Source organism: Manduca sexta, chromosome 19, assembly GCF_014839805.1.
Source record: "Manduca sexta isolate Smith_Timp_Sample1 chromosome 19, JHU_Msex_v1.0, whole genome shotgun sequence".
NCBI lineage: Eukaryota > Metazoa > Arthropoda > Insecta > Lepidoptera > Sphingidae > Manduca > Manduca sexta.
In genome coordinates, this window is record NC_051133.1 from 2,148,607 (window position 1) to 2,176,199 (window position 27,593).

At 34.4% G+C, this 27,593-nt stretch overlaps 2 long non-coding RNA genes across 2 annotated transcripts; one reads left to right on the forward strand and one right to left on the reverse strand.

The window, feature by feature from the left end:
• Positions 1 to 13,465: 13,465 nt before the first annotated feature.
• LOC115440946 lies at positions 13,466 to 19,682 on the reverse strand. Its single transcript, XR_003938414.2, has 3 exons — positions 19,520 to 19,682; positions 14,658 to 14,929; positions 13,466 to 14,171 (listed from the first exon to the last, which is right to left on the reverse strand). It is a non-coding gene; the product is annotated as an uncharacterized LOC115440946 (long non-coding RNA).
• A 1,325-nt stretch (positions 19,683 to 21,007) lies between these two features.
• On the forward strand, positions 21,008 to 22,097 carry LOC119189793. The gene is made up of 2 exons (XR_005112618.1): positions 21,008 to 21,283; positions 21,722 to 22,097. It is a non-coding gene; the product is annotated as an uncharacterized LOC119189793 (long non-coding RNA).
• The last annotated feature ends 5,496 nt before the right edge of the window (positions 22,098 to 27,593 follow it).

Sequence of the window (27,593 nt, forward strand, 5' to 3'; positions counted from 1 at the left end):
CTGGAGTCTAGTGCAGTGACCACCATGAACCGCTGTAATATTTTTATTGATTTATAATAATCTTTGAATAAATATAAATAAATAATTAATCCAGCGTTTCTGTAATTATTAATATTCACCTTTATTGTAATAAATTTGCGATACGCTTTTAAAAAAATCGTATCACTTGCAAAGCCGTCTTCCACTACGCAACGGTACATGCTACTTTTATACTCGATAATTCATAAAAGCCTATTCATGTATTAACCTACATACAGCTATAAACTCCAAGCAATATTAGAGACCCTCAATGAAAGCCTACGTCCCATCAAAACGAATTCCATCGTTTTCAATGCAAAACAGGTAATAAACAAGGAGGGCAAACGTCGAAGGACCCTGTGGAGATATAAATCATTTTAGGCCCAAGAAAACCCCTACGAAACCGATAAATGTACAAGAGTACTCATTTTATACGATCATGTATAAGAACATTTATTACAATCCGTTATTACAATAGATACAGGTGTGTAGTGCTTGAGTTAGTTTGAGTAAGATATTAACAACGTGTGAAGTTAAATCTTCCCTCATATAGTTGATATTGAACGATCATGAACACTATCTTCAACTAGAATTACGCACTTAAGTCTTTTTCAGTATTTTACGTTGGGTGTCTATATTAATCCTAGATGAGCACAGAAGACTGCCTCGGTGGCGTAGTTATACTGCATGCGCTGTGCGGCAGCGCTCTGAGGTCCTGGGTTCGAATCCTGGGTTGGGCAGTGATATTTGGGGTTTTCTACTGAATATCAGCCCGGAGTCTGCAAATTGTGCCTGATATGGGACGGAAAAAACTTGACGAAAAATGTGTACCTTGGTTGCGCCTCTACATACCCCTTCGGAGATAGATGCGTGATGTGTGTATGAGGACAGTATTTATATAAAACACACACTTTTTTAATTAAACATCTTTCAACTATTTCAGTAAATAAAATAATTTTTGCCTTATTTTCTGTGCGGCGAGTCTGTTATCACTCACCAAAAATATTACTACCGGTCAGAAAAAAATAAAGTATAAAAGCTTCAAAAGGTGCGTTCTGAAACCTCATCTCTTTAAATGCTTAAAAAGAAATGAACATTGGCAAAGGTTTCTTCGCGATGTTCCAAAAAGAGGCGTTCTGAAACCTAATCCTATAAAAATCTTGAAAAAGAAATGCACATTTGCAAAGGTTGCTTCGCGTTGTGTTCGCGACATATTGCTCGAGAAGGTCAAGTTGCACATGTTTTTATTCCAGTCGCGCCCGGTGGGAAAATATTGCTTCACTCCGCATTGCCCTTCGACATGAAAGAACTAGAGTCTTGTTTTTCGACCAATTACGAGTATAACAAGTTAATTACGACAGCGCAGGTTCATGTTCTTGAAATATATGCTATTTTTTGTTTATAAAAGTAAAAATAATACGTTCTTAATTTGAAAACTAACTTAGGTTAAATTTTTGTACTTTCACATCATGTTTTTCATAATAATTATAATTCTATGTGTAAACTGAAACTTTATACGCTATTTTATTTATAAATATATCCACATTGTAGGTAAAAGTACTTTAAGTCTGTCTTTAATAATTATTTTAGTATTTTAATTATTATTTGTTACGTCATACGTTCACAATTACATTTTATTGAATACTGCATGTGATCCATTAAAATTAATGGTAATAATATCAGGCCTGTATTATATACTGTCCCGCTGTTGGGCACGGGCCTCCTCTACTACTGAGAGGGAATATAGGCTTTAGTCCACCACGCTGGCCTAGTGCAGGTTGGTAGACTTCACACACCCTCGAAAATTCCTAATAGAGAATTTCTCAGGTATGCATTACGATATTTTCCTTCGCCGTTAAAGTAAGCGATAATTCACAAAGAATACACACATATTTTTTTAGAAAAGTCAGAGGTTTGTGCCCTTGGGATTTGAACCTGCGGACATTCGTCTCGGCAGTCCATTCCACAAATCATGTATGTCAAATAAAATTAAATTGTACTCTATAGTTACTAATTTCGTAGCATTGTTCTGTTTCGGGATACATTCCGACAATAGAGCTAGTTTGACCTGTTTTGCGGCTTCTCACCGGGACATAAAAGAAAAATATGACATTACTTGAAACGCGATGTAGTTTCTGTGATTTTCGCTATTATAATGATGAAACAGTGGATTTCTCATAATTAGATTATCTGAGAATCAAACTTCTAATACATTTTTTTAATTATTGCCTTAGTAGACCAACGGGCCACCGGTTTGCCTGATGGTAAACGGCATCTGACGCCCATGGACTTTGCAATGCCAGATACACAGCCAGTGTTTTGAATAAGCCATGCACTAGACCTTCATTAACCCACAATTTTAAAATAATATATTTCCAGTAGATAATTGTCTTAATATTTCGAATTCCCCGTGCCAAAGAAAACAGCTCAGGGATCAAACTGTTAAATGACATTTCAGCACTTGAGAACTAGCCTACACTGGGAAGTTTAACTTTATGCTCAATATAATAATAATTGGATTGCCAGTGTTGAGCGGATTGGATGGCACTTTTCTTATACAACTTCAAATTAGCTGAGATTTCTAAATGGGATTTGAATTCCCAGACGACTATCTTCTGTAAAGTCTGAACTTCAATTTCCATGAAAGTTGCCATTTGCTTGTTTGCCACGTAAGTACGCTAAAAATATACTTAACATTTGAATAAAGAAAAAATAAATTTTAACTTTTAAAAATTTAGAACAGCTAAAAATATCGCACTTCCCATAATGTGGTGTAGACGTATAAGTATGCTAGTATAAAAAAAATCTATACGTACAAAAGAAGGAGAGAAATGGGATGTCGATGACTTATGTTAAGACCTCGGTGGTTAGGTATAAATTTTTTATTAAAGACTACTTCTATTAATCTTCTTCTTCCTCAGGTGCCTCACCATTACTGATGGTTAGCAATCAGTTCCTTAAATCTCTCCTTGTCAGAATAGCTCTAAACCGTTTTTATTCCTAGTCTTATCCCGTATACTGCGTTGCAACGACTTTCTCCTCATTCATACACCTCTTTTTCCAATTATTTTCCCCATTGTGATTGTTCTCAGCAAATGCAGCACCTATCATATTTTCTCAGGATATGACCTAAGTGCGAAACTTTACGCTGTTTCGTAGTTTTAAGTAGCTTTGTGCTCTTTTGCATTCGGGCCAGGACTTCAGTGTTAGACACCTTAGACTTTCAACTTACGCGGAGCACTTCTATAAATAACAGTATATTATTTTAGTACAGTATAGACTCTAACACTACAATACGTTGCGATGAAACAAGCAACCGAACCGTTCTATTATGAACAAATATAACGTTACTTTTTATTCTAGTTAGAACCTATTCTAGTCACATATCACTACAATCTGGTATTTTAATAAGCCAGGATCGACATTGGCATGTATTGCAAATGGCAACGAGCGTTGTTTCGGGGTGTTTTGAAAAAATAAAATTATCTTAAGGCCAGCATCGAATGTAATAGAAATGAAAATAGTAGTTTAAGACAAATAATTTCGTGTTTTATGGAGTAAAAAATAAAGATTTTTTAGCTTAATTTATAACTCATTCAAACTTATCTGGACTATATTAATAGCTTAGTATTTAATATTAACCAATTTACCATATTTTTAACTTGTATTTATCGTACAGATTAATTTGAAGAACTTTAAACAGTTTTCGAGGTACAAAATTAAGAGAGAAACATAAATATATTCCCTTTTATCCATTTAATCAAACTTTTAGATCGTGTTTCTATTATCGCTTCGTGGCACGATATATCTTCTAAAGCTGAGCGTAAATCAGTCACGTCACCTGCAACTGGAGCGACCTTTTTGGGAGTTTCCTGTGTAACACTGCTGTTTCAACAAAAAGACTTAACTGTTAGTCATCGTACTGTAATGGTAGGTAGTTGTGAAATGTGGGCCCGAGGATTCGATTCTCGCAACGAGGCAGACACTAATTCCGCAAAAAATATGTGATCTGTAAATATTTTATGTTGTGTATGAATTTTGTAGTACTTCTGATAAAAAACTAGTACCTTGAGTTTTTAAGGGGTTTAAATTTTATGTTATTTTTTTGATTAATGAAAGTAAGAAGTATTTTTTTAAGGAAATATCGACAACCATGTTGGGAGAGACGAATGTTTTAAACCCGCAGGTTCTAAACCCAAAGGCGCGCACTTCTAACTTTTCTGAACTTATATGTGTATTCTTTGTGATTTATCATAATATGAGGAAACCCACATACCTGAGAAGTTCTCTATAAGAATTTTGAGGATGTGTGAAGTCTACCAATCACAGGATGTGTGAAGTCTACCAATCAGGTAGACTTCACACATCCTAGGCCTAGGCCAGCGTGGCGAGGCCAGTGCTCAGCAATGGGACAGTATATACAGGGCTGATATTATGTAAATTATCCCGAATGAAGATTATGACATAGGTCATATAAAACGGCTTTGAAAAAAGGATAAATGAAATCCCTAGAATAAATAAAACTTTTAAAAAAAGAAAATCTATTATGGATATTTCTGCCTTTAAAATTTCGTCATATTAAATTTTAAAGGCCGAAATATCCATGATTATTAATTATTTTTACGTTTTTCTTTCAACTACGAGAACTAATCACTAACTAGACGTGAATTTAAATTCTTTACTTGCCAATACTTGTTTAGTTACCCAGATTAAAGGTGAAACAAAATGTATGAAAATGGACCTTGAGGTATCGCCTTAACCCTTGTAATGCGCGCTTTTTTCACGTTCAATAATCGGTGACACTGGGCTCATTGTACCCATAACAACAAAAAAGAGCAATTTGCAAAAGCATTTAAAGAAATAAGTATAAAAACTAAACAGTTGGATAGCTAAAGAACTGTAAATTCATTCTGTGTAGATCGTCATCAGCATTTTATTTTGTATAATTGTAAAATATATGAAGATACTGTCATAGACTTTTTGGACGACAACCACGTTAGTCCGCCCCGTCGCGATGAAGGCTGCAAAGTCCTCGCAACCAGATGCGGCCTTTGGGGGAGGCGAACCAAGCAACCGCCCGGGGCCACGCGCTTACAAGTGCCTCCCTGGTGCCTTACAGGACCATTTTTAACGATCTTACCGTCGAAACTGGTAAAACTGAGGAACTAATTTTGCTTTGTCCGGGGCTTCGCGTCATTTTTGTTTTTGGTTTCGGTTGGGGCATCGCGTCCTTTAGGGCTGCCACTGCTCGCAACGTCGAGAAACAAATCTAATGTAAAAAGCCGCTTTAAAGTTACTTAGTGGATAAATAAATGAATACAATAGTTATGTATTAATTTAATGAATACATATTGTACGATAGTTACAAGTTTTACCTTTATCCAAGCCAACACGTAATTTTTATCTCATTTTGAAAATCAAACCCGTCTTTGCATAAATTAAAATGTGTCTGAGGAAGCAAAAATGCCTCGTGTGAATAGAGGTCGCGGCCCCTTGCAGAGCTGCGACAATGAACAGAAGAGAACCTCAGCCGCTGTTACAAATTACGATCCATAATGAAATGTACTTTATTGTAAGGCCACACTTTATTTCAGGGCTAGATTTTAATTACAATTTATGAGTTTATTTAGATTTCAAAGAGCAAATTTGGTGAAACATGACTAACGATTGATTGCAAAGTTAATGTTCACATTACCTAAAAGTTATCTTAAGATTGACAATTCAACCTTATAATAATAAATTATTTAAAAATAATGTGGAACTGCATATTTAAAAAAAATAACAATCGTTCATTATCTATACATGTTATAAATTAAAGTCTCTTCTTCTGTCTATGTGTTATCATTTTTCTCAATATCTACTGAACGGATTTTTATGAAATTTGGTATGGAGATAGTTTAGAACCTGGAAAGGTTATAGGCTACTTTAGGGAAAATACATAGCGGTACTTTTATCCCGAAAAACTCCATCACGAGAGCTAAGCGCGAAAAAAGCTAGTATTGGTACAAAAAGCAAATGAAAGTGACAACATTAAAGTCAAACAAACCGCCGCGATACTCCTGAGTGTACACAAGCAATTTCCGACGCTGTTCCGCTGCCCTGCAGTGATGCGGCCGCGACTGTTACTTATAACAATCAATTTAGCCGCTTATTTGACGATCTATTGGTAGTGACATGTAAACGTATCAACATGAATTCGATAAATGAGTATTTCTTATAAATGCGTAACGAAATAGTTTTTGAGAAATGTTCAATTCATTAATTCTGTATATTATTTGATAATATACCAAGACAAAAAAAGAGACTGATGAGACAGAATATTACGTAACAAAATTTCGTAAAATCTATTTCGTTGTGTACATTTATTTTGAAAAATACTTGAATAAATGAAAATAAAACTTAAACGACGTAAATACTTGGCCATTTTTTATATACTTGAATGATAGGATGAGCAAACCACTTGATTAATGGTAAAACACCCCTTCATAAAAGTAAAAGGCGCCCGGACAATAACAAAGGTCTGCACTACGTTCGTTCCCTGCAGATCACACCGACTATAATGTTTTAACAAACCAGAACACAAAATCCTCGCGGCGATAAAATAAATAACGGTAAGTAGTACCCAGTCAACCACATACGCGGAAAAAAATTAAAACATTGACGTATATTCTATAGACACGAACGTACATATAAACTATTTGTTTAAAAACTGAACTAAAATGGCAACCAAAACCTATTTATTCACTTGAACAACAAATAATTTTACTTATTTCACTAATATTTTTTATTCAAATCCTTGGTTAATCTTGAACTCGAGTTCTTATATCATCAGCGCCACTCCATAAACAAACACAAGCTGTCAATATTGACCATAGTAAAGTCAGTTTGAATGGATTGCAGTTGAATTCAGTTGAACACAATGAATGTTCGGAACGCCAAATCTAGCACGTAGTACAGATATATCGATGATTTAAGATAAATAAAACATACGACTATCAACAATTTAATAACACACATGCTATAAATATTTCCAAGAAGTGTTATACCAGACAATCCATCATAAAGCAATAAGTAAGAACCTCACTTCTCCGCGGCGAGTGGTAACATATTGCAGAATCCAAACAAAAAAACGCATTACAAAAACATGAAACCCACAGCATGGTTATATCTAACAATTCATTAGTGGGACATGTCGCTGTTTATATTCGGTGTCATGCAGATATTCGTTAAACTCCGCAGACATTTGAGAGCAAATTTTTTTTTTCACCCCAAAACAAAGGCAATAACATTATTCGGTCACGCGGTCATATTTAAATGGGGACAGGGGCAACCTTTATTATTCAATCTGGATTAATATTGTTATTAAACGAATTCAAATATTCACAGCACGTACTAGCCTACAAACTATTGCGTAAATTGTCAACCTTCAAATTTATGAAACGTTAATCAAAATTTTTATCAATAAGTGCCCGAAGAATTTTAATTACAAATACTTAAAAAACTATGAATCTCAGAAATTCATTTCAGTAGGATGATTAAAATAACAACACGTTATTTTGTAAAACATACACGTTATAACCCTCATAACAAAATTTAAAGTTAGAAAATCTCAATATATTACTTCTTTATAAATTTTTAAACTGGCCAATATTTTTTTAATAACACAATAATGCGGGCGGTATTCCTATATACCGGTAACGGGTAATTGTTTGTCCTCGATGATAGATGGCGCTCATATCGCGCCCGCGCACAGTTACATTCTATTCAACTACATACCGGGTTTCCGTTAGTTGTTTTCCTTCGAACCGCAATTTCGTGCAAATAAAACGATGTTTGTGCCCGCTTTCGGTTAGAGGATATTTTTTTATTACTTTAACTTTGCTTCCCATTCGATATTGGTTTATTTTTTTCGTATTAGTATTAAGTGTAGAATTGCCTTTTTCAGAATTTTGTTTTAAAGATCATCTATTCAGAAACTGAAACTTCTAAGTATAAAGAAGCATAATATTATACCTATATATAATATTCATATTTCATTTATTATAAATTATCTTGTAATCACAATGCAAATCATTTTAAATTGTTATTAGTGTTTGGTAATATTAATATGTAATATATTTGACTGTTTAATTTCTGATAATTCAACTATAAACATTGCAATACCGTTAATTACTTACCTATATTTCGAAACATCCTACATTACGAAGACATTTCAAAAACTTATAAACATAAATATCGCAAAATATTGTATAAGATCCGACGAAGCGCAAACCCTTATTTATTACCTAATTTATTGCTAAAATCTCGTCCTACTTTTCACAATCTCAACTTTCGCAACATTGATATATAATGTTTCAACATAGAGTTTAATTTGGAGTGGTCGTTACAGTGCTTAGGGAAGGATCCAGTGTTTACAGCTCTTGAGTGATTAAACATTCAGTGACGGCTGTTACAGTTTTCATAACAAAGGAAGCAGCGTCGGGTGGATGTGTGAGGTCCCGGCCAGCTCCAGGCGCAATGCGGACGTATAGTCTTCTCGGCTTTGTTGCTAAATAGCCGGCTTTATGTTGACTTAAACGGTTGATACGACGGACTTATTGTGAATAAAATGGCTTTCAATGAAGTTTATTCGCATTGTTTAGATGTTATATTTATTAAGTACAAATAGGTCCCGACATATTTTCTCAAGCACCTACAAACATGAGAAAATTGACTTGACCGTTTTAATTTTGGGTCCAATTGCATAAAATAAATGACGTTAAAGCTGTGTCTGAGCCATGTTCTGGCTGATTTAGGTCCCGTAAAATGTAAATATATTATACAAATAATTATATTCTACTATACATTCCTTCGTTCTGGTTATCTGTATACCTAATAATAAATCATATCAAAGTTTTAACAAACTCTCGTATCGACAAATGCAACATCAAACAAAGCCCATGCACTGTACACATCGATTTAGCATCTCCAAACACCGATATACGTAGTACATACTCCTGTCACATTTGCATGTAGGAAACACATCTGAGTGCCAAGTGTGCTGCAAGTATATTATGTGCTGTCTAATATCAGGTACAGCGTTCCGAACGTCATCGCTTTATCAATGACTGCATCCATTCATTCAGAAATAGACTTGTAATTAAGTCAGTAAAATAAATATAGAACAAATGACACTTCGAAACTGTGTCTATTTGTTATGCTGGTTGAAACTGTTTCATTTGTTCAAATTACACAAATTACTTTGGGTATTAATGTTTGTATGACGCGAGCGGTCGATTAATATTATTCTGTGTTAGACGCTGTGTAAATTTGAACAGTAATGTAATAAATTAATGGGTTTCAGTGAAAATTTAAAATATATATATAATTCGTTTTTATAGGTAATCATTTAGTTTTGTAATAAACAAAACGCGAAATTCTCCGTGTGGAAGTTAAGCAAATGCGAATTTAACAAAATTTACAAAATCATAGGAGTTATATTAAACGTCAGTATTATCATGTTTAGATAGAATCTAATTAGTTTATAATATTAGCCCAAAGTAAACAACTTAAATTAACTGCTTTTATATTCGTTTAATATCCGATGTTATCAAATCCTCCAAAATTTGTTTCGATTTTAAAGCCCGATAGCGTTAAATGTTTACGCTCACGAAACGCTGGTAACGTCTCTGGGACGTAATAATTTCATAATATCCCGTTTATTTCTAAATAGTTTTTATTTTGTCTACAGTAACATCAACATCGTATTAAAACATAAACATGACTGCATAAATTATAACGGAGATCCACAATTTTCTTGTAACAGCGTGGGTTTTCTTAAAACATACATTAATAACGTTCATAATCTGTCAAATACACATACAAAATGTAATTTAAGAAACTGCAAAAGTTTTTCGCGCCAAAAAGTTGACAGCAAGCAATGACTCACCGGGCGGCGATTTCTGCGGGGTCTCCGGCTCGTCGTGGCTGTGGCTCCTGAGGAGCTGCAGAGCCAACTCCGTGCCGACTTCCTCGGAGCGCGGGCACGGCACATACGCGTATTGTCGCTTGGTTGGCGCCGGGATGGGCGCGACGCGATGCCTGCCGCGCTCGGCCATGCGACGTCTGCCGCGGTCCGCCGCGACGCACGCCACGAATGCCGCACCGCACGTGCTCGCCGGCACTAGTCCGCCGGCCGCCGCGCCGCTTGCGACTTACCACCGATTCAATTTAGCGCCTAAATGCCGCACAACTTTATAATCACGTTGATAACTTCACGCAATGTTGTTGGAGCTTGAAATACAGTTGATTTATGATTCTCAAATTCTTGAACGGATTTTTATTAGACGATTCTGTGGTCATAAGCGAAATTGTTACAAATAAATTGTTTTTTTTTTGTTTTATTTGTTCTGAACATTCCTTATTTTCCTCAAGCTATGATTTTATCGTGGAACTTATTTAAAGTCTACAATAAAATGATTATAAAATCAATTTTACAAGAAAACAATTTTTGCACCTAAAACGCCTCCAAGACCATAATATTTCTCATTACAACCGCGGAGGACATAACATTAATTTCGAGTAATCGCGGCAACGCGAATGCGCGCGCACATCCGCGTGCCAGAGGTTCCCGCAGCTCGGTCCCGCACTACGGTCGATAGCACGTGTCCGAGCCCGCGGGATTCACGGGACCGCTGCACTATGCGCCGGGATCGGTCAGCGTGACCGGAACGTCCCGTTTGCAGGTTTGTTAGAACCCAATTTGATTACAAATCAAGAGACTTATACAACAAAAATTAAAGTTGTAAAAATATTTTTTTCAAATCAGACCCGCGTTTTTACTTCCACGTCTCGTGAGTTCCTTTCAAGTTTTCAAAATAACCAACTAAATGGGCTCACTCTGTATTTCCGACTTCAAAAACTGGCAACTCTTGACTCTGGTTATACTTAACTAAATTCTATTTCTTCGCAGAGAAAAACGCGTTATCGCTACCATCACGGGGGTGATTGGAATTTGGAACAGTTATGTTGGTTTCACTGATTTTAGAACCCAAAATAATTCGGTAGTATAGCATCGTCCGAGCTAACATTGGACCGTGTCACTAATCTTGAACAGGTATAACAAAATATATACTTAATACTGCCCAAAAATACTCATGTAGGTATACCTGTCTCTATAGACTACAATGTGTTCTTGCAGTACTCGTGGTCACAAACCTCCATAGTAGGCCCTAACAGTAAGTTCTGGGAGCCGCCGACGTACTTCAAGTAAGCCATAGTAAAACGGATTTTTTTGCGGGGAAATTACTTTAAAATCCCGCGTCATTTCAAGAAACCAAGGCGGGTATGTTGGGATCACCAGCATGCTATGCATAGCGGCGTACCGACTAAAACCTCACGGTAACATTCGTCGATGCATTAGAAGCAGCTTTGAAAGTAAAGCGGGCTGACTTAGGCCGGCTAACAACTCTTATAGGTTAAGATTACATTTAGAAGTCTATACTTACTATCCTGTGTAGCGCGGTCATAATCGTTCTGATTAAAAATAAGAATTTACCAACACTTACAACAAACCGTTGAATTTACTCCAATCCACGCGACAAAGCAATTAAAATATAACAACTTCTAATCATTGAAAAGCTAGAAAATCACTCCGCTGAAAAATATCCACACGTTTTGCAATTTTTTTAGTTATGCTAAACACTTCATAGATGTCGAGCATTGCCAATTTGTTTTACACTAGTACTATCTAAGCATATGCGTTAACAAACCCAATTGGAATCCAACTCATCTAGTAATACCTGGCTATGAGTTCGGCCGAAATAGGTATCACGAGAGGGAACAAAAAATCTCCATTTCTGGTATTTGTTCTTGAATAAACAAAAAAATTCTTTCAAAACCCGTGAAGACGTCAACAACAGTTTCTTTATAAGTTAACAGCCGTAAATTACGATACGTTAAACCACAATTAAGCATAAGACCTACAAGTTCGCTAGACCAGTCATTCATCCGGTTTTTTGTAAATATTATGCGGAATTTTGACTTGAATACAGAGTAATTTGAAAATGTACTCGGAATAGCATAATACGTGGAATTTGCGTAAATTCATTCTTCATAAGCACTCCGCTTACAACATGAATGACTTCCTAACGATTATTATTTTACATATGAGAGAATTAATATTAATAACTGCAGGTTATTTAATGACTTTTGTTGTGGGATCATAATATTCCGTGGATTTCTCCATTGACATAAAATGGTGTGATTCACAAATGTTTATTTGGGTTCTGATTATTGTTTAAGTGAAAATCTTTCTCATTTCCTCTTACCTACTTCTATCTATCTTACCGTTTCTCCTCATGGTAGAGTTTTTAACCTTCCACCAATTCAAAGCATTGGTCCAGTGAATAGGTTTTAATACTTTCATATCCAATTTTACAGTCAAACGAGGTTCTGCCGGATGTCGAAGGATTTTAGACTGCAGGAATAAAGAAAGCAATACTTACCCAAACTTACTAAAATAGGAAAACTATAATCTTCTTAATGCATCTATATTTTACCACAGCAGATTTCTTAAACATTCGTATACCGAAATTTAAGTAAATGAAACCTAGTCCCTACCACATAGATGCCAACAAGTAAGCCATTAGCTTTGCGGTCGTTGAAATAGCCATCTACAGGAAGCCTATCGTTGTAACGGTCGCTTTCAAAGGAAAGTACCCGAGCGTGGAAACAGGAACTGCAAAGATTATCGTATTATTGGAATGAGATGTCATCTATTGAATTTGTTTAATGAACATTTTCCGCAATTAAAGGCGTATTCATTACTACTGGAGGTATAACCTGGTAATTCAGAAGTAGGTCTGTATGCCAAGTTTTATCTTATCTTAGAAAGAAATATAGGATTCATCTATTTCAATGCCTTACCTCGTTATGTTCAGAATCCTATATTTTAATATTTATCATCGATACCTAAATTATTCAAGTCGAAAACGCGTAGTAAGGATATTGCGCAACTTTAATCTTGAGAACAATGAAAAGTTTTCATTACAACCCCGTCGGCATCGTTAATGCGACTGACCATCGCATCTGTCGGAGTTTTATCGTAAGTATTTTAACTTGAATGCACTTTTCTTTATAATCAGTTTATTTTGTAAATCGGTTGCGCAGTCAGAAATATGAAAAAGTGTACGAAAATTTAGTTTTTACAAAGTTCAAAATTTATTATTGTTCTGAACTAGATTACTTTTAGTTTCCATGATACTCAATTATTTTAATAAATTTGGAAAAGGTATATTAAAGAATCATTTTTTTCGCTAATTAGCTCAATTTTTAATTTATATTTCACTTTCAAAATTTCACCGAAACATCTATGCGACACTTTATTTTAATCAGACAAAAGTAATAAATTGAACATATTCTTAATACATATAGTTTTATTTCAATTAAATCGCATTAAATTAAGATATTTGGTATATTTATGTTTAGTAATAAACAAGCTCGAGAATACAAATAGGTCAAATAAAACAGAACATAAAATGAAGTGTCGCAAACAGAAAACAAAATGGCCGATCTTTTTTCGCAAAACAATATTTGGTACGAGGGAACCGTCTTGGTCATCCAGTTATTTAAATAAAATTTGGAAGACAAAAACATTTCTCAGGACACGCAACAAAAAACCTTTTATGCGAATGATGATGAAATTTAATATTGGTTAATGTGAATACATGGTAAAGTTAGTGCGCGACAAAAGATACCCTACACCTAAGAAACAAAGCTGTCCGTCACAAACACATTGGCAATTTTGACGACATTTTTATTTGTCAGTATAATACAATATTTTTGGTCGTAGCTTACAATAATTTCGATACATGAAGTCCCGGAGGCGATAAATCAGATACAAGACATTTTCTGACTATGTTTAATTGATTTATCAATATGACAATCTTTGTTACTTTAAGGGACTTTATATATAAAAACTGATGACATTTTCGGTGATCTGTGACGTGACGATGATAAGCAATGATGATGGACCGGCTCGGTGGTTCGTTCAGCAGAAGTGCATCTCGGTGAAAGTTTTCTTGTCCTTGTAAATAGGACCCCAGGCTCCGTAGTCTTTCTTTTGCTCCTGTTTCTTCGGGGCTTGATACGATGCTGGAATCGATGTAGGCTTCCTGAAAATAAAATGTGTTTTGAATAAACACAAAATTATTGCTATGTAAAATTTTTAGTATCATATAATTTAGATTTGACTCTTTTTCTGAGATTTATTAATATTTCATTTTTTCACTTCAACGTGTAGTCAGCATAAAACGCTTTTATCATTTTAAAAATTGTGTTAGAAATTCACACACAATTCGTCGTCCGACTTGGATATTAAATCCAGAAACACCATCTCTAGCCATACTTGAGCAACTATATACTAATCAACTAAGTATGAATCAGTGTAGCTGTTTGTTTTAGCACTTAATTTCATTATTTTATTTGTGTCGTGCATCTAATGCAGCAGATTTACTTCATCTGCGTGATGCCTTATCATTTCATAACGGTGACAAAGTCTACATTTTAAATAATAACTTAATGTAACGATGTCAGATAGCCAATCAAAATTACACTTTAAAATCTACAATCACTACTACCAATTCTCGATGAAAACTCACTTCATAGGAGCAGACACGTCGAACGACTTGCACGCGTAGTTGGCCTTGCTGGCAGTTTTGCACTCGTCTCCGCGGGCCATGACTGCAAGCATCTATCTCTTTCACACGTAGTTAGCTGACGCCGGTTAGAAGGAGATGGTCGATGATGAGAAGGGTTTGGAAGGCAGAGAATCTACGGCACGTGCTGGATATGGGTAAGTACTGCGTGTTCCAGACGGTTGCCGGTGTTCGCCCGACGACTACCTTTTCTGGTGCACAGGTTCTTTGCGAGCCTGGAAATAAGAAACATCCGCGATAAGATTTGTGGTCCCACGGGTATCAAAGTATAAAAAAATGTGGCAATCTGGACTCCAGACATCTAAATAGATTCTTGATTAGTACTTAGTGAAAATCATTAGAATTTGGTAAACAAGGCGATCAAAATATTAACTTATTCGAACATGGGTATGTTTACTATTATAGCCTTAGCCAATACTATGGTTCTCTAAGCTATAAAAAATTCAATTAGAAATTTATATTTGTATTGCGTTATAAACCTCTTTCTCGTATCTTCCGTCTTTGTTATATAATATTCAATTCATCATTCATATTAAATATTTAACTTATTTTGTTATATTTTGTTTTCTGTACATCCTATTGAATATTAAATCTTCCCTCCTTACAACAGAATCCACAATATTATTTTTGTCTAGCATAATTTACACATAAATCATGATGGTCTTAAATGATAATAATATGTTGTTGCATAAAGTTTTGTTTAAAATATTACAAATAATATACGATACAAATATGATTACGATTAGATCACCAGTTAAATACATTGAAATTCAAGATTTTTAATAATCTGAACATTTACGATAACTCTTACTAGCAACTAATTAAAGTATGAAAATTATAGAAGTAATCATATTCAATAGAAACTTGAAACTACACATAATATAAGAAACACAATGTTAATCGTATCACGGAGCTGGTTCGTGCAAATGCAACTGTCTCGATCATTACAAATGCATTTTACGACGATCTGCATAATATGGTAATCTTAGTTGTTTTGCCGGCTAGTAAAGATGATGCAACATCTCAGGATATTGAGTTTGTTGTTTACGAGATCCACAAGGTGATCAAGGACTTGATTCGGGTTATTCGTTTAAAGGCGAAGGTTGTTAGGTAAACAATTTAAAGTGATACATGTAAATCACTTCAACCTAAAGGAAAAAACAAAGAATGAATTTGAAGATAAAGCAACTGTATCTTGTGACAGAATTGTTGTGTTATGAAACAACTAGAATATCTACAGATCAAGATACTAATTAAATTTAAGAAACACGATTACTTAGATTTAATTTAGCAGTTAAATATATTTGGTTTCCCTACTGACACATGAAATACTTGTGCTTGTAGTAAATAAAATACTCACGTCAAATTCATTTCCAAATATTCTTGACTCAGAATTCTTGCGTTGTACAATCATTCTATACTTCTAAATTCATCATTAATGCATATAGATATTCAAATTTCCCTCTATATTTAATACAAAGTCGCAAGCGAAACATAGTAGAGAACACGTTATACCAGCCCCGTTGAGCCGATCACTCCTTGGCTGCGTGATACCTGCTTAGCATACGGACCGATACAAACAAAAACCGGTCTTACGTGAATCAGTCGGAATACTAAGGATTCTCGCTCACCGGAGTGACCGGAAAGTTGATTTCTTTTTCTCTTAATTGCAGTAACTGATAAAATACCAAGACGATAGTGTCATTCTTAGTTTTTATTTAACAGTAACATATAATCATTTACCACGACTAATACAGCGTAAGCATACATTATGTAACTAGAGAGAAAACGTATACAAATTAAGAAAACTAGAACAAGCGAAAGAAATACACTTGAGGTATTGGTCTATAACTTTTATCATGTGAACTTATTTCTTTTAATAAAATCGTTGTCGTTTGAATAATAATATAAGTATGGGTCAGAGAAGTGCGTCATCTGGTATTAATGTAAAATAACCATAATTTATTTTACCTATAAAGATAAGTAATAACTGGAAATATCGATTTATGTTTGGTTATAAGATGATGCCTTTCGTCTCAGGACCAGATTGGTTAAAAAGAGTATTGAAAAATTGTCAGAAATGCGTTTTATATAAGACATTACCACAATTCGTTATACAATACTGACCTGAGGCTAAACTGATAAATCTGCTTGATCTTCAAAATAGGGAATTGAGAACGGAAGCTGTAGAACGTGGTGTGTTCTTACTGCTAAGGTTATATGATCTATTTTTTTACTATTATTTCATGACAGAGTCCCACTGCTTTGTTGAAAGACCGTAATCCCATCACGTTACTCTATCCAAGTCTCGTGTCTCCATCTACCTAAACTTTTATGATCTAAATGATGTTTTGGTGGACGGTAATCACGTTTTTCTAAACTAGTTGTTATATTCGAATATTTTGAATCTGTATCTTAAAAATAATATGTTGATGTTGTTTTCTGATGATTACATTATACCTAAAGTTTGCATTTTCAAGTTATTTATTAAAAAGCATTTTATCGGTGTATTTGTAAGAAAACATACGTGCGCAATTCAAAACAGTTGCTCTAAATCTTTTGCCAACATAAAACCTCCTTTAGCGGTGGCAGGTAGAAGATGGTTGAAGCTCAATTAGAGAGGCCTATCACCATCTTTAGCAGTAGAAGGTGATAGGTTGATTGATAAAACCCCTTTTAAATTAAGGCTACTAGATGTTCTTGCTGCTACAAGAGAACCACGATATGTTAGATATTAAAACTTCAGACATTTCTTAAGCTGTGGGCATTTTTATAAAATTTGATATCACAGATATTGTTATATGGTCCAATCAACATATTTCAAAAGACATCTAGTAAACATAAAACTAAGCCCTCATTGATTCAAAACTGGAATTTATAACCGGAAATGATCACCGAAATTGTGTTACTAGGTTACCATTATCGAATATTAATGGGTCATAAAATTTATCTTTCAAAAGTCTTTGTTAGTTTAATGATCGCTTATAAACATTTATCAATAATTTCTTGGACGATTTTTTTTTGCACAGCAATATGACCCCACAGCATCTCATTGTGAGTGGAGTGGGTTCCAATACAATGTCGACTGACGGCAGATAATAAAGTATAAATTACAATAGACTCATATTCATAAATTTCTTTTCACTTCTTCTTTATTAAGTAAGATATTTATATCAATCTGGCTAACTACCACCGTGAACTAGGTGTCCTAGTGGCACCCGTAAGTGCGTGCTTAGGCCGGCAAAATTGTGTCGACCGGCGAGAGATCATCTCTCGTTAATTGACACTCTCTCTGAAGTAGGGTCATTTTACCCTGGCCGTATAACACAGGCAGCTTATCGCTTATATTTCTCTAATACATGTTTAATTACTTTTATGATATCATAATAATAATTATTATACTTAACATTAACTTGGTCATGGCCAACTAAACGCTAAAAGTTAATAAATACCTACTCATGAATACTAATGAAAACAAAAAAATTATATCTAATATTTCTGCTAATTTGGATATGCCCTGTGCAATTCCAATAATCAAACATCACAGTAGGGAAGTTATCAAAAATAATAACTTATTGAAACTTGTAACCTATAATTGACAATTGGTACATCTACATTGGGCCGGCAAATCAATTGCGACATGAAGTACCGTGAATAATATATTTCAACTGCACTGAATTCATCCATCTATTTAGGCTTCTTTTGTTAAACAACCAAAGAAAATCCCTGAGATATCTATATTGATATCGTAAAAAGTATTAAAATAACTTTAACTTATAAAACATTAGGACCCAACCATGATCAAGTTGCATCATATACCAGAAAACCGGTTCCACAGCCCATATACTAGGCAGTAACTGTTTATAAGTAGGTATGTTTCTTAATACGTGCACGGCAGCAACTCCACTGCACCTTATACTAAGTGAAGTAGAGTTCAAATTTTGTCTTCTGACGAAAGACCCCTGGCCAGTCGACACCATGGTTTGATATCTTTTTGAGACGATCTACTGCTAATGTTCACTCTACATATTAAATTGCAAAATACGACCCTATAAATGTATAAAATTAAAAGGCTTAAGTAATCAGCATAATTTTTAGATTGTCCAATATAGGAAACGATATTAGGTAATTATAATTCGAAAATGACACATTTAAACACACAAACATATCAAGAATGGTCATAATTGATTATTATTCTGTTTCCTTTAATATTAACTAAAATCCATTGAACTAATTGTATCCAAACTGCGTTTGAGCGTTACATTAAGGAACAATTAGTAAAAGTGCTTCAAACTTTGTTAGTAAACAATTTGGTTCAAACTCAGAGAGTGTTAAAAAGTTATTTCACAAACACTTAAACACAATGAAATGTTGAAGATATTTTAGTTGCGTGTGTTATTTTAAATTATTGTTTAAACCGAGACGTAAATTAACATGCATAGATTAAAATATCGATTGACACGTTACTAAACTGGGAACACTAAATGCATTTGTTGCATTAATGGTTAGAAGAAAGTTAGTTGATTATACACTATATATAACAAATGTTATAAATGAAGAGCTAGTATACAATAACCAAAAAAGAGATAATCAACATAATGGAACTAATCACAAAATTCTAAGCAAGACAGGACCACCAGAATGACATGTGTTGTGAAACTAATGATATGCTAATACCTTAAAAGTAGCTTGAGGTTATTAACATTAGGAATTTGTTACAAAATCTAATATGAGGAATGACACGGCAGGTGGCATGGTGAAAAGCACGTAATCACAAAACGATCCATCATAATGAAAGCACTGACCTTGGTAGAAATTTGTCGGTGATCGCGAATTTTCTCTTCGATTTTGTCATTGACACCTACAAATTATTATTTTGATTTAATAAATTTTCACTTCGAAAAATGAAGAATTTCGCTGCCGATTGGCGTAAGGACGGAAAACGACTGGAGCTTGATCCAACCTGCAAGTATTTATGTAGCAGGTCGGCGCACCGGTTCTCTGACGGTATTCATTTACGTAGATACACGATGTCGCGTGTATTATCTGTTTGTGGATTTTTCCGATAGACAATGTGGACCAGTTTACGGATTTCGAAGTGTTACGTCTAAGCATCAGTGAATGTGATTCGTCTCACGTCAACGACCTTTCACGTTTCGTGCATCGAGCACGTGGGAAATGTATGATTATTTTTTGTTATATAGGTTTATAATCAAAAGAAAATCATAACTAGGGTTGACCTGTTCTACTTTACGATGCCTACAACATACGGTGTAGTTTGTATGATCATTAAGCATCCAGAAAGTCTCATCGGAATCATAGCTGTATACGACTATATTGGCCTTTACCTATAAAAAGATATCATTTTTATCGGCAGATTTTGTGGTTTAGTTTATCAGTTATCTACTCCTCCGGTATTGCCCTTTATTCGGAACAATATCTGCCAAATTTTTGTCGGTTTTACACATATATTTATTAGCATATTAATACTAGGGATACGAAATGATAATTAACGGTACTTATATGTAAAATTTGCTTGTAATGTTTCTTTTTCTAAACCTTTAGCTTTGGCACACAATTATTTATCAACGTTAAATTATTTCTTTGTTGATCTATAGGAAATATTCACACCTCTCTTAAGTACTCATATGCGAATTTGCAGCAAGATCAACAATATCCAGAAACTGCACAAGAAAAGCTGAGTGCATAGCATTACTTAGGTTGACCACTATATCTATAGTATAGTCCACCACATTCTACCTGCCTACGTGCGGACCCTGTAGGGTTCCAACTTCCTTCTCAAAATGAATACAGAAGATTATAATATTTTATCATGCTAATCACAATAACGAAGTAAAGGTTAAAGGCTTATTTTTCAATCTTCAAAAATGCTTATTCGTAGATTAGATACATCGTAACAAATTCATATTATATGAATAAAATAATTTTTTATTAAATTAAAATACTTATTGATGTAAATAAAAATGAAAAAGACCGATGGGACGGATATTACTAATACAAGGCAATAATGGTAGGTGAACATTGATGCTCTAAACACCCATAATTTCAATACAATTATGGCGTCATAGATAACCTAAAGAACTGAACAGGTAGGTTTAAACATCATCCAGTTTGCTCATCGCATCAAATGCAGCAAATAAGTTCTTTTCGGTCACACTACTGCCTAGTATTGTAGAGGGCAATGACGTCATTTAGGCGACCGTCTGGATAAACAACCAAATTCTACAAAATGCGTAAAATTATGCCGAAGCCGACGTGTTTTGATATTTTTATGTAATAACCTAATCACTTAGGCCAGGAAAAAACACACAATCACGCCTGTATCCCCGAGGGAGTTCGCAGAAGTGCAACCAGGGCACCTACTTTTCGCCTATCCATCCCATGATATGATAAGGGGCGAGCCTATCGCCAAATTGGGCTCAAAATTCAGACTGACTGATACTAAACAGAAAAACGCGAACCGTGCCGCGAGCACGACTGGACAGCTAAACGTCACCGAGACAGAAAAAAAATCTTAAACATAAAGTGCATCACAATTGCAATGTCAGGTATGATATAACACATAATATTACGAAATACGAGTAATTTGCGTTGAGACTGATTTTAAAGGTTACAATAACAAAGTTGTTTATAAAAATCTCGAACAAATATTTAAAACAGCTATTTTGTGATTTTAAATTCATTAAAACACATTTGAATGTCATCTATACTTGACCCCGTCAAAGCATAAGATAATAATACTTGTGTATAGCCTGTCAACCAAAATAGAAAAGCTAGCGTAATGTTGTGTGAAAATGTAGAACTGATTTCTTGTATTGACAAAAACGAAAAAGCAACAAAAATCTGCTTTGGGACTCGGGCTACAGTATTCTTATTATTCTGATTCTAGTTAAATCTTACACGTGTCGCGATTAATATTCCTTAGGTCTAATATATTACTATTGAATGCAATTTATAATGCATACTAATGTCCTATGATTATCTAGATGGCTATATTACCTTCGCGGGCGTGCCCAGCAACCTGCATACATGAATGTCATATGAAGATTATATAATATGCATTATTCAAGGTCTTATATGTGAGGTAAAACCTGGATTCTAAGTGATAGTTATGTTTTATAAGCAGATATATGTATCCAGAGTTCTATAACTTACTATGTTGTTTAACGTTTCTGTATATCTAGTTTATTGCATGGACGCTATATCTTAAAAGCGACATATTTTGCTCGTTCAACTTTACTTATTTGTGCAAGTCACAATAGGTATCAAGAACAAACAAAACAGGCTTCAAAAATGATAAAAGATACAAGACTGCTATATTATGTAATACCTATCAAAATAAAGCCTTATTAAATTATCGGGTTCGATTAATTATATACTTTCTTCAAAACGTCTAACCTATGCTGGTTTAAATTTCATTTGGAGTTCCGTTTAGTAAGTTATATTTTGTAGGAGCCATCGAAATTTACATAAACGCTTACGTCATAAAGATCATTTTTTTAAGAACAAACGATTTGGTGATACGATTACCTACTTATTCTGAGAAATAGACAACAAAAATTGAAATTCTTGAGACGAAAATGCTGTTGTATTCGAAAATCTGAAATAAGGAAATGTTTTATTTCCGCTAATACAAACTATATTATAAAAGTATACAGATCCATTATATATAATTAAAACAGATATTAATAAATAGGATCATAGTGATATAGATGTCTCACTTTTCAAAATTGGCATGTGTTTTGTAACGATTGATATAATCAAAAAGCACTTTACTAACGTACAGAATTATTGTATAGGATATGCAAACGCTATTCGTCAAAATAATGTACTTAATGATCCAGATAAACCAAAGTTGAACTTCATAAAATGAAATCCTAGTCATTCATTCTATGTTGTTGTCTACCGTTGCTTCAAAAAAATCAATTAAAATGCTTATAGCCATCCGTATTCTCTACCATAAAATAATCCCCTTAGTCACAGAAAATGAGTAAAAAACTATTGGAAAGATTCTTCGTCTCTTAAAATGTTAAGTATCAAACGTCGATTGCATACCATCTGTTTCACCAAGCAACATGTTTGCAATTCGTTGCCCTCTAAAATCACGCGTGTCCTTACAACTCGAGCGTGATACACAAATATGTTTACATCCATTTCGTTTCTAACAGAATCTATCACGCAGACGTCGTACGGGACTGCATGATCGTTTATACATATTTCTAAAACCATGTTGTTATAACATGAATGAATTGGCTTAACCACGACAATAAGCATTCATGTTTTCTCTTCCCTAATCATAATTATTTTCCTTGACTGCTGCCAACGCATCCACGTTTCATTTGGAATTTTCGGTGTTAATACACGGCAGATATCACTAAACTATCTACAATATGTTTCCAGCACTTAAGACCAATTTCACCAGCTTCAGATAAAGTTCGAAATAACTTTATATCAAATAACTCTATCTGACAAATTAATGTGTTAGGTTACTAGACACTCTTTGCCAGATATTCCAGTTCATTACTTGTAAAACCAAAAGTTGTACGTTATCTGGCCCAACAGGCTATCAGGATCCGGTATTTCACCGGATCCTGATGCCCTAATCTATGTGTATTCCAAAAGACACCGAAATTCATTGAAAGACTGACAACAAACAGATATACTGATCTCTATAGCGATTTTTAATTTTATATTTCTCCGGACGTTTCAAAGCCATGGTAAAATCCGTAAACAAGTTTCATTTCAAAACTAAACTAAATAAACTAGAAGCAATGGTTATAGATTCAGTTCTGACTAATCTAGGAGCAAAAGCCAAAGCCAATTGTTGTTCCTAATAACATCACAAACCTTTTATCATAGTGTTGTTAAAATTATATAAACTATTAGTTGTATTTTATCGATCCTTTAAAATTTAAAATACTTTTTAATTAATTATACGGATGAAAAAACAGCATATTAAACAATGTATGACTGTAAACAAAGCCATTACATCGAAAATGACGCACCAAAATTAACAATGGCGGCGTAAAGGAAATGGCGACGACAGTGATATCTTTAAGTCTTTATTACTGATACATTAACATAATGTTACATCTTCCTTCCTAAATACGTTTCAGCTAATTAAAAACATTTCAATAATACAATTTCAATGTATGCAGAACTGCGTTAATAAGGCACCTCCTACAGTTTCAATTAAGAGCGTTTACGCAGCCGCGCGCCATATGTCTCAAAAACAGCACTTTTCGAAGGAGATAATATCCATCAAAACATTATTTTAAAAACATATGAATTAGTAATTATTATAGAAAATTTTGTTGTCTAAAAAGTTAGTAGAGAAAATTTTTAGATTTATTGAGTATTTGTAAATTGTTTAATGATTACTGAACAGAGGTTTTCAAATTTGCGCTTCGAACGTCTATTTCGAAGCTCAAAATATCTTAAACCACTAAGGAACATAACAATATGTTATTTTTATCTAACTAAAAGATCCTGAAAAAAAAAAGTTAGTAGAGAAAAAAATATCTTTTTTATGTTTAATTCATGAGAAATAAAAATTCAAAAGAATTCGAAAATTTCAGAAATGTTGGTCATTTAAATGTTTTTTTTTTATCACTATATCTGACTTAATTGAATATAATATTGGATTACTATAATAGAAGAACATCTCCTTAAAAACATACAATTTAAAAATTCTACAAAATTAGTTCTGTTATTTTTCTATAAATATTTTAAATACCACTATAAAACGCAACGCGCAAATCGTTTCAAATTAGTCCGCCTTGAGGCTTTCTAGAGAGAGGACGTATCGCTCGTCGCTCCGGCGAGACTCCAGTTGGACTTTGCTGTGCGTAGAAAAAATAGTCACGTGTATACAGTGATTGCCACATCTTAGTACTTTAGTAAGTAAAATTTTTTCTTTAATGATTGACAATAATTTTAGTAGTTACTATAAATTATTATTATATTATTATGTTTCAGACACAATGGGAAGTGAAGCTATTTCTAGGCAAGAAAAGGAAACGTAACAACGCTGAAACTTCGGCTAAAGCAAAAGCTAAAAGATTGATGTACTAATGTTATAACATGCGTCTGTAGTTATGGTTGTTGCTTTTTTACTCATTAAACACTTGAGCATAGTTACTCGAAGGAAAAAAATGGAACCTTAAGCTAAAAACAATTAGCCCATTGAAATGTTACATGAGCTTTGTATTTTTTAGAGGAACCAATTTTATTTTTAGAACATGTGGGGGAGTCAATAGAAGCTTAATCTCAAGTTTGTGAGGTCGCCCCCCTTGTCCCCTGGCCGCCCCTGTCATTCATCGCAGGAATTAGAATTTATATTCAAGTAGGTGTTGGTCGCAGCTTCACCCGCGCCTTTCCAGCTGCAAAATCCCTAAATCCTGTAGCACTCCATAATGTTACCTACACGAAGCCGATGTCATCTATTTAAAAATCAGATTAAAAAATTCAAATTGTTTCCCACAGGAGCAAATTACCAGGATAAATGTTGTCTATTAATTAGTCCAGAAAATAGTTCTTTCGTGAAAATAAGTACAAACATTGCCATATCTTACATCTATACTATTATATAAAGCTGAAGAGTTTGTTTGTTTGTTTGAACGCGCTAATCTCAGGAACTACCAGTCTAAACCGAAAAATTATTGCGTTGGATAGCCCTTTGTTCGTGGAGTGCTATAGGCTATATATCATCACGCTATACCCAATATGAGCGGAGCAGTAATGGCTAATCTCAGGAACTACCGGTCCAAACTGAAAAATTCTTTTTGCGTTGGATAGCCCTTTGTTCGTGGAGTGCTATAGGCTATATATCATTACGCTATACCCAATAGGAGCGGAGCAGTAATAGCTAATCTCAGGAACTACCGGTCCAAACTGAAAAATTCTTTTTGCGTTGGATAGCTCTTTGTTTGTGGAGTGCTATAGGCTATATATCATCACGCTATACCCAATAGGAGCGGAGCAGTAATGGCTAATCTCAGGAACTACCGGTCCAAACTGAAAAAATATTTTTGCGTTGGATAGCTCTTTGTTCGTGGAGTGCTATAAGCTATATATCATCACGCTATACCCAATAGGAGCGGAGCAGTAATGGCTAATCTCAGGAACTACCGGTCCAAACTGAAAAACTATTTTTGTGTTGTATAGTCCTTTATTTGTGGAGTGCTCAAAGTCATATATCATCACGCTATGACCAATAGGAGCGGAGCAGTAATGGCTAATCTCAGGAACTACCGGTTTCAACAAAAAAATTCGTTTTGTGTTGGATAGCCCTTTATTTGTGGACCGCTATAAGCTATATATCATCACGCTATGACTAATAGGAGCGGAGCAGTAATGGCTAATCTCAGGAATTACCGGTTTGAACTGAAAAAATCTTTTTGTGTTGGATAGCCCTTTATTTGTGGACCGCTATAAGCTATTTATCATCACGCTATGACCAATAGGAGCGGAGCAGTAATGAAACATGTTGCAAAAATGGGGAAAATTATTAGTTTTGAGAGCTTCCGTTGCCTGCGCTGCGTAAACGGTTAAAGTTATGCAACAATGATGTATGACGGGATCGTTCCACTTAAAAGTTCTAAAAATATACTATAAAACAAAAGTCCCCCGCTGCATCTGTCTGTCTGAACGTGTTAAACTCAAAAACTACCCAACGTATTAAGATGAAATTTGGTATGGAGACAGTTTGAGACCCTGGGAAGAACATAGGCTCCCGGGAAACTACTACTTTTATAACGGAAAACTTTAGCCTGAAAAACTTTATAACGCGGGCGGAGCCGCGGGCAAAAGCTAGTATATAATAAAATTGTAACAGGCCAATGTATGTACATTAAAGATATTATGGAATAACTAATATGGAGGCTCTTTATTATAGTAACACAAGCCAATAGCTTGTAAAATTTATCCCAGGAAAACTTTTTCACGCAGATGGAGTCGCGAGCAAAACTTAGTTTATAATATCAGTTATCACATGATTGTAAGTGTTTACCACGACCCCTATACAAACGGGAAGCCAAGATAACGACGATGTATTTTCCATTTTACAATTAATATTATAAGGAAAAAATTTAAAGTAATAAAAACGAAACTGACCCGGGGTTTGCCGTTTCTGTAAACAAAATTATAATAAAATATTAATTCTTTTGTTTTTAAAATTATAATGTCACTCGTACCGTGAGGTCTATCACGTTTGCAACTCGTAGTTTGATCCGCATTTCCATACTAGTCCGTGTTAGCTTGGTACATAATGTATTCCGAATAGATTAGTTGACGTAATCCTGGAAACTGTTCCTCGATAATTTATACAAGTCCCGTGCTACAGGTTTATGGCTAAGTCCAAAGATGGATCCATCATGAATCTACGGATACGTGTTACGTAAAGGATTTCTGCTAAATTCAATTAACCCAACAAACTCTGGAATATCAAACATAAATATTAACCCATATGAAAAGTACACACCTGTATATCACATATCTGAACATATAACACAGAGATGCAGCACCCTTTCCCCCTATTTACTTTTTTAACATTGTCAATGTAGATGCGTTTCTCTAAATGATGAACTCATATGGAAATCTATAAACAGTACGGCTATATATAGTTAAGGTGTAAAATAATTAAAGTACCACTACACGAATAGCTACTGGTGTCTTAGAAACAAGTATAGTGTAAAATAATTTGACACACAACTTTATTTCTGTAGTTAAAACTTACAAACGCTTTGTTTTCTCTTACTTTTGTATGTGCCTTTTTTAACATTCGGCAATTCAATATTTCTAAAGCCTTGAAATCATTAAAAATTCTACGAGGGACTTCAATTTTTTTCTCCGTGTAGG